The sequence below is a fragment of the Triticum aestivum genome, chromosome 4A (assembly GCF_018294505.1).
Source record: "Triticum aestivum cultivar Chinese Spring chromosome 4A, IWGSC CS RefSeq v2.1, whole genome shotgun sequence".
Classification (NCBI taxonomy): domain Eukaryota; kingdom Viridiplantae; phylum Streptophyta; class Magnoliopsida; order Poales; family Poaceae; genus Triticum; species Triticum aestivum.
In genome coordinates this window covers 719,978,802-719,990,042 of record NC_057803.1, presented here as the reverse complement: position 1 = coordinate 719,990,042, position 11,241 = coordinate 719,978,802, and the positions used below count along the sequence as shown (strand labels likewise).

Genomic DNA, 11,241 nt, shown 5'->3' with positions numbered 1-11,241 from the left:
GTCGCCATGGATGCATCATTGATCTGTCGTAGTCCTTCCGTGCAATGTGGTCTGCTGGAGGATTCTCCGTCACTCTCCTTCACCTACTCCCCTGGCTCAAGGTGCACGCCGCACTACCAATGCAGTGCAAGGCAAGGTGATGATAGCATTCTCCTCAGCAGTCAACATGTACTGCCCGCCCGACACACCAAAACCACAACGCGTCGTCAATCGTCTACCATAACAATAACACCATGCCAAAAGCTTTACACGATGGAGCTTATCACCTTGCTTTCCTATAGCTAGTGCGGCCTAAGACTGCTGCCATTGTGGACAGTGGCGGAGCCAGGAAATTCGAATGAGGAGGGCCAAGTACTGTTATGTCTTGTTAAACAGAGCCGGTTCATGAAAATACATCATTTTAGCAGCAAAACATCAAAGTTTACACTAATACTAGACTCAAATCAGTATTGTTAGGGGGGCAGGGCCCCTGCTGGTTCCCCTGGCTCCGCCACTGATTGAGGAGTCCACGACTTCATCTCAGTTTGCACAGCTGCAGCGCGCGCCGCCGCCATGCAGCTCGCCGCTCTGTGCACCGACCCCTTTGTGCTCTCCTGCATCCTCCTGTGCCTCCTGCTCCACCTAGCGCTATGCCGCTCCCCGAACCACCGCAGCTCCCGGCTACCGCCGGGGCCTCTTGGCGTCTCGATTCTCGGCGCAACACCGTTAGAAGTAAATTGCATAAAACCACCACTTTTAGGGTTAGGTTTACGAAAAATATTAGGATACAGTTTCTCTGCAGAAAACATCACATTTTGTGTAATTGTTTTGCAAAAACCACTGATCGGTGGATTTGGCTCGGTTAAGTGCATTTATGACAGATGGGGTCCGTTTTTCGCTGACGTGGCATACCGTTTTGCCAAAAAGAGCACTAGATGGGTCAAAAAGCAGAAACACCCCCAACATTCTTTCCTCGTACCCCCCAGGCCCTTCCCCCATCTCCCTGGGCTTTGTCAGCCTTGCTCCCGCAGCCGCCCGAGGAGAGGATCCCGCACGCTGATACGTCTCCGTCGTATCTATAATTTTTGATTGTTCCATGCCAATATTCTACAACTTCCATATACTTTTGGCAACTTCTTATACTATTTTTGGGACTAACATATTGATCCAGTGCCCAGTGTCAGTTCCTGTTTGTTGCATGTTTTATGTTTCGCAGAAACCCCATATCAAACGGATTCCAAACGGATAAAAACGGACAGAGAATATTTTTGGAATATTTGGGAAATATGGGAGGAAGAATCAACGCGAGACGGTGCCCTAGGTGGCCACGAGGCAGGGGGGCGCGCCTGCTCCCCTGGGCGCGCCCCTGACCATCGTGGGCCCATCGTAAGGCGGTTGTTGTTATTCTTTTGCCACAATAAAGCTAATTTTAGGAGAAAATCTGGGCGAAAGTTTTAACCCAATCGGAGTTACGGATCTCCGGATATAAAAAAACGGTGAAAGGGCAGAATCTGGGAGCACAGAAACAGAGAGAGACAGAGAGATAGATCCAATTTCGGAGGGGCTCTCGCCCCTCCCACGCCATGGGAGCCAAGGACCAGAGGGAAAACCCTTCTCCCATCTAGGGAGGTGGTCAAGGAAGAAGAAGAAGGGGGGCTCTCTCCCCCTCGCTTCCGGTGGCACCGGAACGCTGCTGGGGGCCATCATCATCACCGCGATCTACACCAACACCTCCGCCATCTTCACCAACATCTCCTTCACCTTCCCCCATCTATATTCAGCGGTCCACTCTCACGCAACCCGTTGTACCCTCTACTTGAACATGGTGCTTTATGCTTCATATTATTATCCAATGATGTGTTGCCATCCTATGATGTCTGAGTAGATTTTCGTTGTCCTATCGGTGATTGATGAATTTCTATGATTGATTTAATTTGTGTGTGGTTATGTTGCTGCCCTATTGTGCCCTCCGTGTTGCGCAAGCGTGAGGGATTCCCGCTGTAGGGTGTTGCAATACGTTCATGATTCATTTATAGTGGGTTGCTTGAGTGAAAGAAGCATAAACCCGAGTAAGGGGGTTGTGGCATATGGGATAAAGGAGACTTGATGTGTTAATGCTATGGTTAAGTTTTACCTTAATGATCTTTAGTAGTTGTGGATGCTTGCTAGAGTTCCAATCATAAGTGTATATGATCCAAGAAGAGAAAGTATGTTAGCTTATGCCTCTCCCACATAAAACTTGCTATCGGTCTAGTAACGTAGTCAATTGCTTAGGGACAATTCCACAACTTCTACCACCACTTTTCCACACTCGCTATATTTACTTTATTGCTTCTTTATCTAAACAGCCCCTAGTTTATATTTACCTACTCTTTATTATCTTGCAAAACTATTCAACAACACCTACAAATTACTTCTAGTTTCATACTTGTTCTAGGTAAAGCGAACGCTAAGCGTGCGTAGAGTTGTATCGGTGGTCGATAGAACTTGAGGGAATATTTGTTCTACCTTTAGCTCCTCGTTGGGTTTGACACTCTTACTTATCGAAAGAGGCTACAACTGATCCCCTACACTTGTCGGTTATCACACGCTGCCGCAAGTAGTAGCTCGCCGGATCAGCCGAAGCCGGCGAACTACGAAGGAGGGTGCACCACAGTCCAGTTCTTGGACTTGAAGTCGAACACCCACAACGCATGCCCTCTGTAGCGTTCCTCGAACTCGATGGCACCGGTCACCACCACGTGCCCGGCGCTGTCGCCGCTCGACTGCGCACGTTGTGCCGGCCACAAGACCCGGCGGGTAAGGGCCCACCTCGAGCCAGCCCCAGCTATACCTGGCCATACCCCGGGCCGGCCGGGCTTTGGGCCGGGCCTAGCCAACCCTGATGCAAAAAACCCATGCCCGGGCCCGGCCCGGCCATCGGGCCTATTTTCTGGGCCCGAGCCTGGCCCGAACACCTAAAAGCCCGTCGGGCTCCGGGCCGGCCCGGTCCGACCTTCAGAAAAACGCAAAAACGACGGGCCCGGGCCCGGCCCGGCCCAGCCTTCGGGCTCAAAATCTAGGCCCAAGCCCGGCCCAGAGGCAGCGTCAGGCCGGGTCGGGTCGGGCTTTTTCGGGCCAGGCCGGCCGGGCCGGGCCGGGCTTCCCATGGCCAGGTATTGCCCCAGCGCTCCCCGCTCCACTCCAACACGGTGGTGGTGCCCTCGATGCACCACACGCGCCGCGCACCACCAGGTGAGCCGCCAACACCGGTGCGCGCACGTGCTCCAGGCACCACCATCTCCGACGAGGGATGTCGCGCTGACGACCCGATTTGACCTCAGGGAAAGCACCTCGTCCGGATCTGGCGAGGGATGTCGCGGTGCTGCCCCGATTTTGCTTCCCGCGCAAGGAAACGCCCCGCTCGGGCCGTCGCGACCCCAATTTGGCCTCCAGCACGAGGAGTCGCCCAACGCCGGCTGCCGGATCCAACGTGGGATGCCGCCCCCTCCCCATGATTTGGCCTCTTGCGCGAGGAGGCGCCCGACGCCGGCTGCGTTGACCGCTCCAACCAGTGGAGAGGATGCACGGGGCTGATTGCCTTTTTTCTTCATTTAGGTTTAGGGGTGTCTGTGTAAAATCTATGGACTACTTTGTAAAATTATATTAAAATTGACATGGCACGAAATGTTACGCCACATAGGCAAAAAAAAGGCCTCATCTGTCATAAACGCGCTTAACCGAGCCAAATTCGTCAATCAGTGATTTTTACAAAAACAATTATGCAAGATGTGGTGTTTTCTGTAAAAAAAAACCTATATCCTAGCATTTTTCACAAATCTAACCCTCAAAGTGATGGTTTTATGCAATTTACTTTGCCTTTCGTCTGCCCGGCCCCGCACACCGGCCTCGCCGCCCTAGCGCGCAAGTACGGCCCCGTCATGTACCTGCGGATGGGCACCTGCGGCGTGGTGGTGGCGTCGTCGCCGTCGGCCGGGTGAACTGCGAACATGGTGCTCGCCGACTACGGGCCCAAGTGGAAGCTGATGCGGAAGCTGGCGAGCTGCACCTGCTTGGGGCGTGCGTGCGCCGCGACGGGGCGGGGCGCGCCCTGCGCGGCATGGCGCAGGCCGCTGAGGCCGGGCGACCCGTGGTGGTGCCGGAGGTGCTGGTGTGCGCGCTGGCCAACATCGTGGGGCAGATCACGGTGAGCAGGCGGTGTTCGACGCGCAGGGCGACGAGTCGAACAGCTACAAGGAGATGATCGTGTCGCTGCTGACCGGCGCGGGGCTGTTCAACATCAGCGACTTCGTGCTGGCGCTGTCGTGGCTGGACCTGCAGGGGGTGCATGCCAGGCTGCGCCGGGTGCACCGCCAGTTCGACGGGCTCATCACCAAGCTGCTGGCCGAGCACGCCGCGACGGCCGAGGAGCGCGCCCGCGAGGGCCGCCTCGACTTCGTGGACAGGCTCCGCGCCAGCAGCGGCGAGGACGGCGAGACCATCACCGAGGTCAACATCAAGGGCCTCATCTTCGTAAGCGTCTACCTCTATCCCCACACTATTCCATCCTGTTTGTTTTCTCCGTCATTTCTTTCTGATTAATTACCGTGACATCAAGACCATCACCATTAGTTTCTCCCTTATCTTGAAATGATGACTGATCGAGATGGATGCGCATCGTCTGTACGTACGTATGCACGATCGATCGACATGGGAACCACCATTAGCAAATGCACTCGATCGAGTGAAGCAGTTCTGGTGGTGGTGCAATATAATTGTCGGTCGTAACCTAGCTAGTGGAGTGGTTGGAAAGAGATGGAGGCAAATGTTGACGGCTACTGCAGGGTAGTGGCGTCGCTGCCATGTCCATGATGATGAGTATATATAGGTAGTAGGTTCAAAACCAGTCAAGCCAAGGTCCACATCTAGCTAGTGTGAGTGTCCGTAGTCGTACTAGCATGATGCAAACTCCTGCTCTTGTTGCATACCACGCAATAATTTCAGTACGTACACCCATCCCATGGCATGGCATGATTCCTTAAACTTTGCACCTACTAACCTAAATCAAGGGAATCATGCATGCATGGCATGGCATGATTCCACTACAAACTACATACGGATGTATATAGACATATTTTAGAGTGTAGATTCACTCATTTTGCTCCGTATGTAGTCCATAGTGGAATCTCTAAGAAGACTTATATTTAGGAACGGAGGGAGTATATCCTCATCTGTGGCATGTTTACATTTCTGATGGTTGCGTGGTGACTGGCAAAGTGCTCGCCCCGGTCGACCTGCGCAGAGCATTGCCCAGAAAGAAAGAAAAAAAAGGCAAGGTTACATGTCTGTCCAACTCGGTCTCCAGTCCACACATGATCCATCGATAGCAATTACTCACCCTTTCCATTCCATGTAAACAAAACTGATTTTAGTCCTTTGGGTTGGGAAGAGAACAGTGAACGTGACAACGATTTCTCTAGTACTCGGTTGGTGCAGTGTAGCTTTGCCTTTGCTTTGATTCCTATTGAAACCATGTGGGCATAACGATATGTTTGATTATGGTCTACTACTTAGCAGTTAACACCAAACATGCACGTTAAGGCGACAAGTCATTCTCAACTGACCAGTGGTGATGGTATAATTGAGTGCACCAAACTGATCAGATTGCCAGGCAAAGTGCACTCCAGTCAGTCCAGTACTTCACGGTGTACTGTATAAAAAACTTGCCATCTAGGTAAAAATCTGATGTCGCGGCTTATCAAATGAGAAAATATAGTTTTTATTGTATATATACTCTAGATATAGATCTTAGCATTGAACCAAGATAGCAACAACTTTTTGTCTTACAAAACACATTAAATCAGAGTACTTTTAGATACAACATTAAGATACAACACATTGCAAAAGTTGCATCAAAAGTTCAAAACACATATTTATTATAGTATAAGATATTTTAAAATATGAGGCATTAGGAGTGCCTTCAGGTCATGTGATAATCAGAGTTGATGATTATGTTTGTGTTTAATTAGTACTCCATCCTATGCACCAGTTGTAATACCGAATTTGCCACCCGAGTCAATGCACGCTTTTTCCGTAAATGATTACTACTTATTGCCATTCTAGTACTACTACCTCTGTCCGGGTTTATAGGCCCCCTTTTATTACGGGCTAAAGTTTGATCGTAAATTTAATTAATAAAAACATAAACTATATGTCACAAAAATTATACTGCAGAAAGCCCCTTTCAAATAGAAACCCAACAATATACTTTTTCTATCATATAATTTATCTCTTGTTAGTTTTCTAAATGTTCAAAATTTGACCCAAAATACAAATGGTCCCAGTGAACCCGGACGGAGGTAATACTTCATACCAGAACACAAACGAGAAATGTAATTCTACCATACGTGGGATATCTCATGCATGCATCAGCCATTCATTGAGTTGGAGATTTGTACCCTCACTGGCGTATTCACATGTATGCATATTTTGCCGATGCATATTCATCAAAATAGTGTCAACCTTTCCCCCTATGCATGACAACTTTTTTTCCCAAGATTCCCGTCACCTCTCTCCTCCTATACCTCTCAAATAGCATATATAGCAAGGTTTTGGATCCCAAATAGGCAAATTTCCTCGTGGGTGGGCGATATTCCCGGTAACCACGGTTACCGAGAAATACCGAAAAATTTCGGACGAAATTTACAATTGAATTTTGAATTCAAACAATTTTTAGTTAGATATAATAATATCTTGAACTAATGTGAGTCAGAAAAGAGGTACTAGCTCAGTGGTACCTGAACTATGCGCGCCGTTAGCGGTGTTGACGTCGTGAGTTCGAATCTCTGGATTGTCATTTTTTTTACTGCCTATTCTAAAAAATAACAAAAAGAACAAAAAAAAGTCCGGGAGGAGGACTAGAACCAGCTACCTCTAGAGGCGCATAACAGATGGTTACCACTACGCCAAAGTAAAGGCGTTGTCTCAAATGAGAACCAAAGCTTATTTATTAGACCTGTAGCGTTCAAATTCAAATTATTCAAAAATTTCGGTATTTTTTGCTCGGGATAGGTATTTCTCGTGGGGCGGCGAGAAACGCGGTAACCGCCCGGTATCCGTTTTTCTCGGGCGGTACCCAAAACCATGATATATAGTACATGGATTTTTTTTTGTCTTAAACTTGCAACAGCCATATATTTCCTTTGTTCTCGAACATAAGGTGTGCACGCTTTTCAAGATTTAAGTATGACCATAAATCTAACCAATGAAATGTGGGTAATGTGGCATGCAAATTATACCATTGAATTCATATTCAAAAGAAGTTTACAATGGTGTTTTTTTTGTAACATGATTTATGTATTATTGGTCTAATTGATGGTCAAAGTTAAATCTCGAAAAGCGTCTGCACCTTATATTCAGGAATGGTGGGATATGGTGGAATAACTCCCGGATAAATATTCCGTTTGAACAACAAAGTGCACTAAAACACAATGAAACATTCTGGTGAACTCCAAAAGAGAGTGAACCTTGAGAATGTTAAACAAAAATGTTAGTAGCATTTTTTATTGTACTTTTGTTATAAGAAAATCATTTTGAATAATATATGAAATATTACTCTTGTTTTAAATTTCTCCTTTAGAATAAACACAACTGTACAAACAGAATTTAATCAAACTTGTTCTTCAAAACATTTTTCTTAGAAACAGAGGACAACTCCCGGCCTTTGCATCATCGTGACTGCCAATACTTTAAAACATTATTAGCCACCCATATTGTGTACAGAAAAAAATAGGAGACATTTGTGAGATAGAAATGTACTAAGTTGAGAGTGGTGGGCTAGTGGCCTAGTGGGTGCATGCAGTGGGCAGGACCGTGTCATTTCATAACTTACATTACATAGCCATCTCGGCATCTCCCACAAGGGGTGGAAACAAATATGATATGCATGTAAGGTTGTTATACATAGTACAGAAGGAGAAAATGATATGCATGCACTTCGAGGCACGAGTCCGAGCAATTGAATTAAAGGTGACTACATGCGTTGGATTTGATGGATAATCCTCGTGAACACGTGCATATAGGCATGCACGCAACTAGAAGAACAAATGCAGAAAAAACATAGTAGAACTTGGAAATTTAAACCCGTGTATGCATGCATGCAGGACATGTTCACGGCCGGCACGGACACATCGTCCATCATTGTGGAGTGGGCAATGGCGGAGATGATGAACAACCCATCTATCATGGCGAGCGCCCAGGAGGAGATGGACCGCGTCGTCGGCCGTGACCGCCGCCTCGAGGAATCCGACATCGCCAACCTCCCTTACCTGCAGGCCATATGCAAGGAGGCCATGCGGCTCCACCCGTCCACGCCGCTCAGCCTGCCGCACTTCTCCTTTGAGGAGTGCGAGGAGGACGGCCACCACGTCCCCGCCAACACGCGGCTCCTCATCAACATCTGGGCCATCGGCCGCGACCCGGCGGCGTGGGAGGACCCGCTGGAGTTCCGGCCGGAGCGGTTCCTGTCCGGGCCGGCGGCCAAGATCGACCCGATGGGTAACAACTTCGAGCTAATCCCGTTCGGCGCCGGCAGGAGGATATGCGCCGGGAAGCTGGCTGGAATGGTGTTTGTGCAGTACTTCCTCGGAATGCTGGTGCACTCGTTCGAGTGGCGGCTGCCGGACGGCGAGGAGAAGGTGGACATGGCCGAGACCTTCGGGCTGGCACTGCCCAAGGCCATCCCGCTCAAGGCCGTCGTTACGCGGCGGCTCGTGCCGGCCGCCTACGCATGATTGTTCGTGTGTGTGGAGCTGGTGACGATGATCTAGTGTTTCATGTTTGGCGTGACCCAAACCTTTTGTGTGCTGCATGTTTCGTACATTTGCCCTTCTGGCAAAAAGAAATTACCTGCTTTAAGCTGTCCAAAAGTACAATTGCCTCTATTTCTAGTGTTGTTTCATGACAACTTGTTCGAGAGTCCTAGTCTCCAAAAATGCCGTTGACCTTTTGCCCCCTTTTGCTCTCACAGACAGTTGGGAGCTCCACACCTCGAAATGGTAGTCCCCTTTACTTGTGAGTACAAAAGGTTCAAATAAGTTCATATTTTCGGTTGATGTTTGTGATACGTATTGATGAATTGCGGTCGATGTCTAGGCTGAGCATTGTAAATGAACTGTTTGTAGCCTCAAAAGCTAGCTCAAAATTCCATGCTCCAAGGTAAGAATTCCCGTTGTTGATTTAGTTATTCGTTTATTTGAACCGAAGGCATTTAATTTTACACTTGTGTCAAACGAAGAAAGTCTACAAGTAGGAGAATCCAGTACAAGCCGAAAAGATAGCATGTTTGTTGGAATGTTTTTGCCACACGTGAATTCAAGCCCAAATCGAAATATATGTGTAAGAGTATCCACCTCATAGAAGTCCCTCGTCGCATTAGGCAACGATTTGTGACTTAACTTTGAACTTATATGAAGAAATTAGGTACCCCTTGACACACTTGGTCACTCTTAACTTTTTGAATAATTTGTTTCACGATTTCAGATATGGAAATTTTTAGGTTGGATTATTATGCAACTAAAATCAATGAAAATCTAGTAATAATCATGTTGGATATAATCAGAAAAATTAAATTTAATAATATATATTTTATCGACTTTTCTTTTACCTTTTGTAACCGGATATCTTTTTTTAGTTTTCTTTTCATTTTTCAAAATAAAAGTTGACTTTGTTTAATAAATGTTGAACACTTTTCTTATAGATAGGTCGAATATTTTTCAGATATAAGTTGAATATTTTATAAATAAATACTGAACTTTTACCAGAATACATATTGTACATTAATCAAATTTAATACACAGTGAACATTTTGTAAACACACGTTGATTATTTGGTATAATTGCATTAATATTTTTTAAGTTTTCATTAACATATTTTAAAAAATGCCACAAAACATATTTTTAAATGAGCGAACATTTTTAAAGCCACGAACAATTTTTCAAACCGTACAGCCATTTTTTACACAGGTGATACATTTTCATGATTTTATTTAAAAAATATTGAACAAATTTGAAACATGTGAAAAAAATTAATGTCAAGAATATATTTTAAATGGTATGAACATTTGAAAAAGAATGTGCGAACAATTCTTTTACATTGCATGAATATTTTTAAATGTGTGGTGAACTTAAATAAAATGAAAATTCACAAAATTCAAAACGTGTGAACATTTTTTAGATGGACCCACATCCTTTTGAATAGTACAAGCATTCTTTAAAAATTGCATGAACAAAATTTTACACTGCATGAACATTATTTCAGTGCATGGTGAACATGTTCATCGTAATTGTAATATTTATATTTTAAATATAAATATATAAATAAACAAAAAGGAAGAAAGAACATAACTAACTAAGGAATGAAGGATGGTGTGTTTGGCCGGCCCACTAGCGGATAGCTTGTGTCGAGGCTACGGTTGATCTCGCATGAAGAAGATATATACGTGCCCCTTGTAGGCGGGTTATACGCAGGGCATTTGGATATTTTGCTTGAAAACTACAGACCAGTGTAGTAACAAGACCAAAACATATTAGGTTACAAAAATAAAGTATACAATGATAAGAAAATTTGGTGTCATAAATAATTTCTAACAACAAATGATAATGGGGTTGATATTTAAACCGCCATCAGGAATCTCATCTCTTATATACCTAAATCTCTACTATTAAAGGAGAATGTCATGATGATTCAACCTCGTACTTCCACTTACGATCGGTAGGGCCTTCCACTTGCGCGCAAAAAAGAGCAGCCCACCCCGCATAGGACGTGGTCCCGAAACCAGCCCACACTTCTTCCCATCCCCGCACAGAGAGAAAAATCTGTCGCTAACACGCACTCACGTCTCCGCCTTCCCCAACTCCCAAGAGAGAATAGCCAGAATACCACTAGTGAAAACCACAAGTGCCAAAATACCACTATAAAAAACTGAAGTGCCAAAATAGCACTCAAGTTCAGGTTCTTCATCATACACAAATAGCACTACCGTCTATTGTCAAACAGATTCTGTTAGTCAACGGTGGATGGAGCTGTCAGTTTTCTACCTTCATTAGTAGAAAAACACATAATAGTCCCGGTTTGTGTGGGCCTTTAGTCCCGGTTCATGAACCGGGACTAATGGGTCGTTACTAATACCTCCACCCATTAGTCCCGGTTCAAACACGAACCGGGACCAATGTGCCTCCACGTGACCCTGTGCGCCGAGCCTAGTCAGGGTGCCTTTGGTCCCGG

At 46.1% G+C, this 11,241-nt stretch overlaps 1 pseudogene; it reads left to right on the top strand.

Annotated features, from left to right (window-relative positions):
- The first annotated feature begins 552 nt into the window (after positions 1–552).
- On the top strand, positions 553–8,808 carry LOC123083391 (flavonoid 3',5'-hydroxylase-like; annotated as a pseudogene).
- Positions 8,809–11,241: the final 2,433 nt, after the last annotated feature.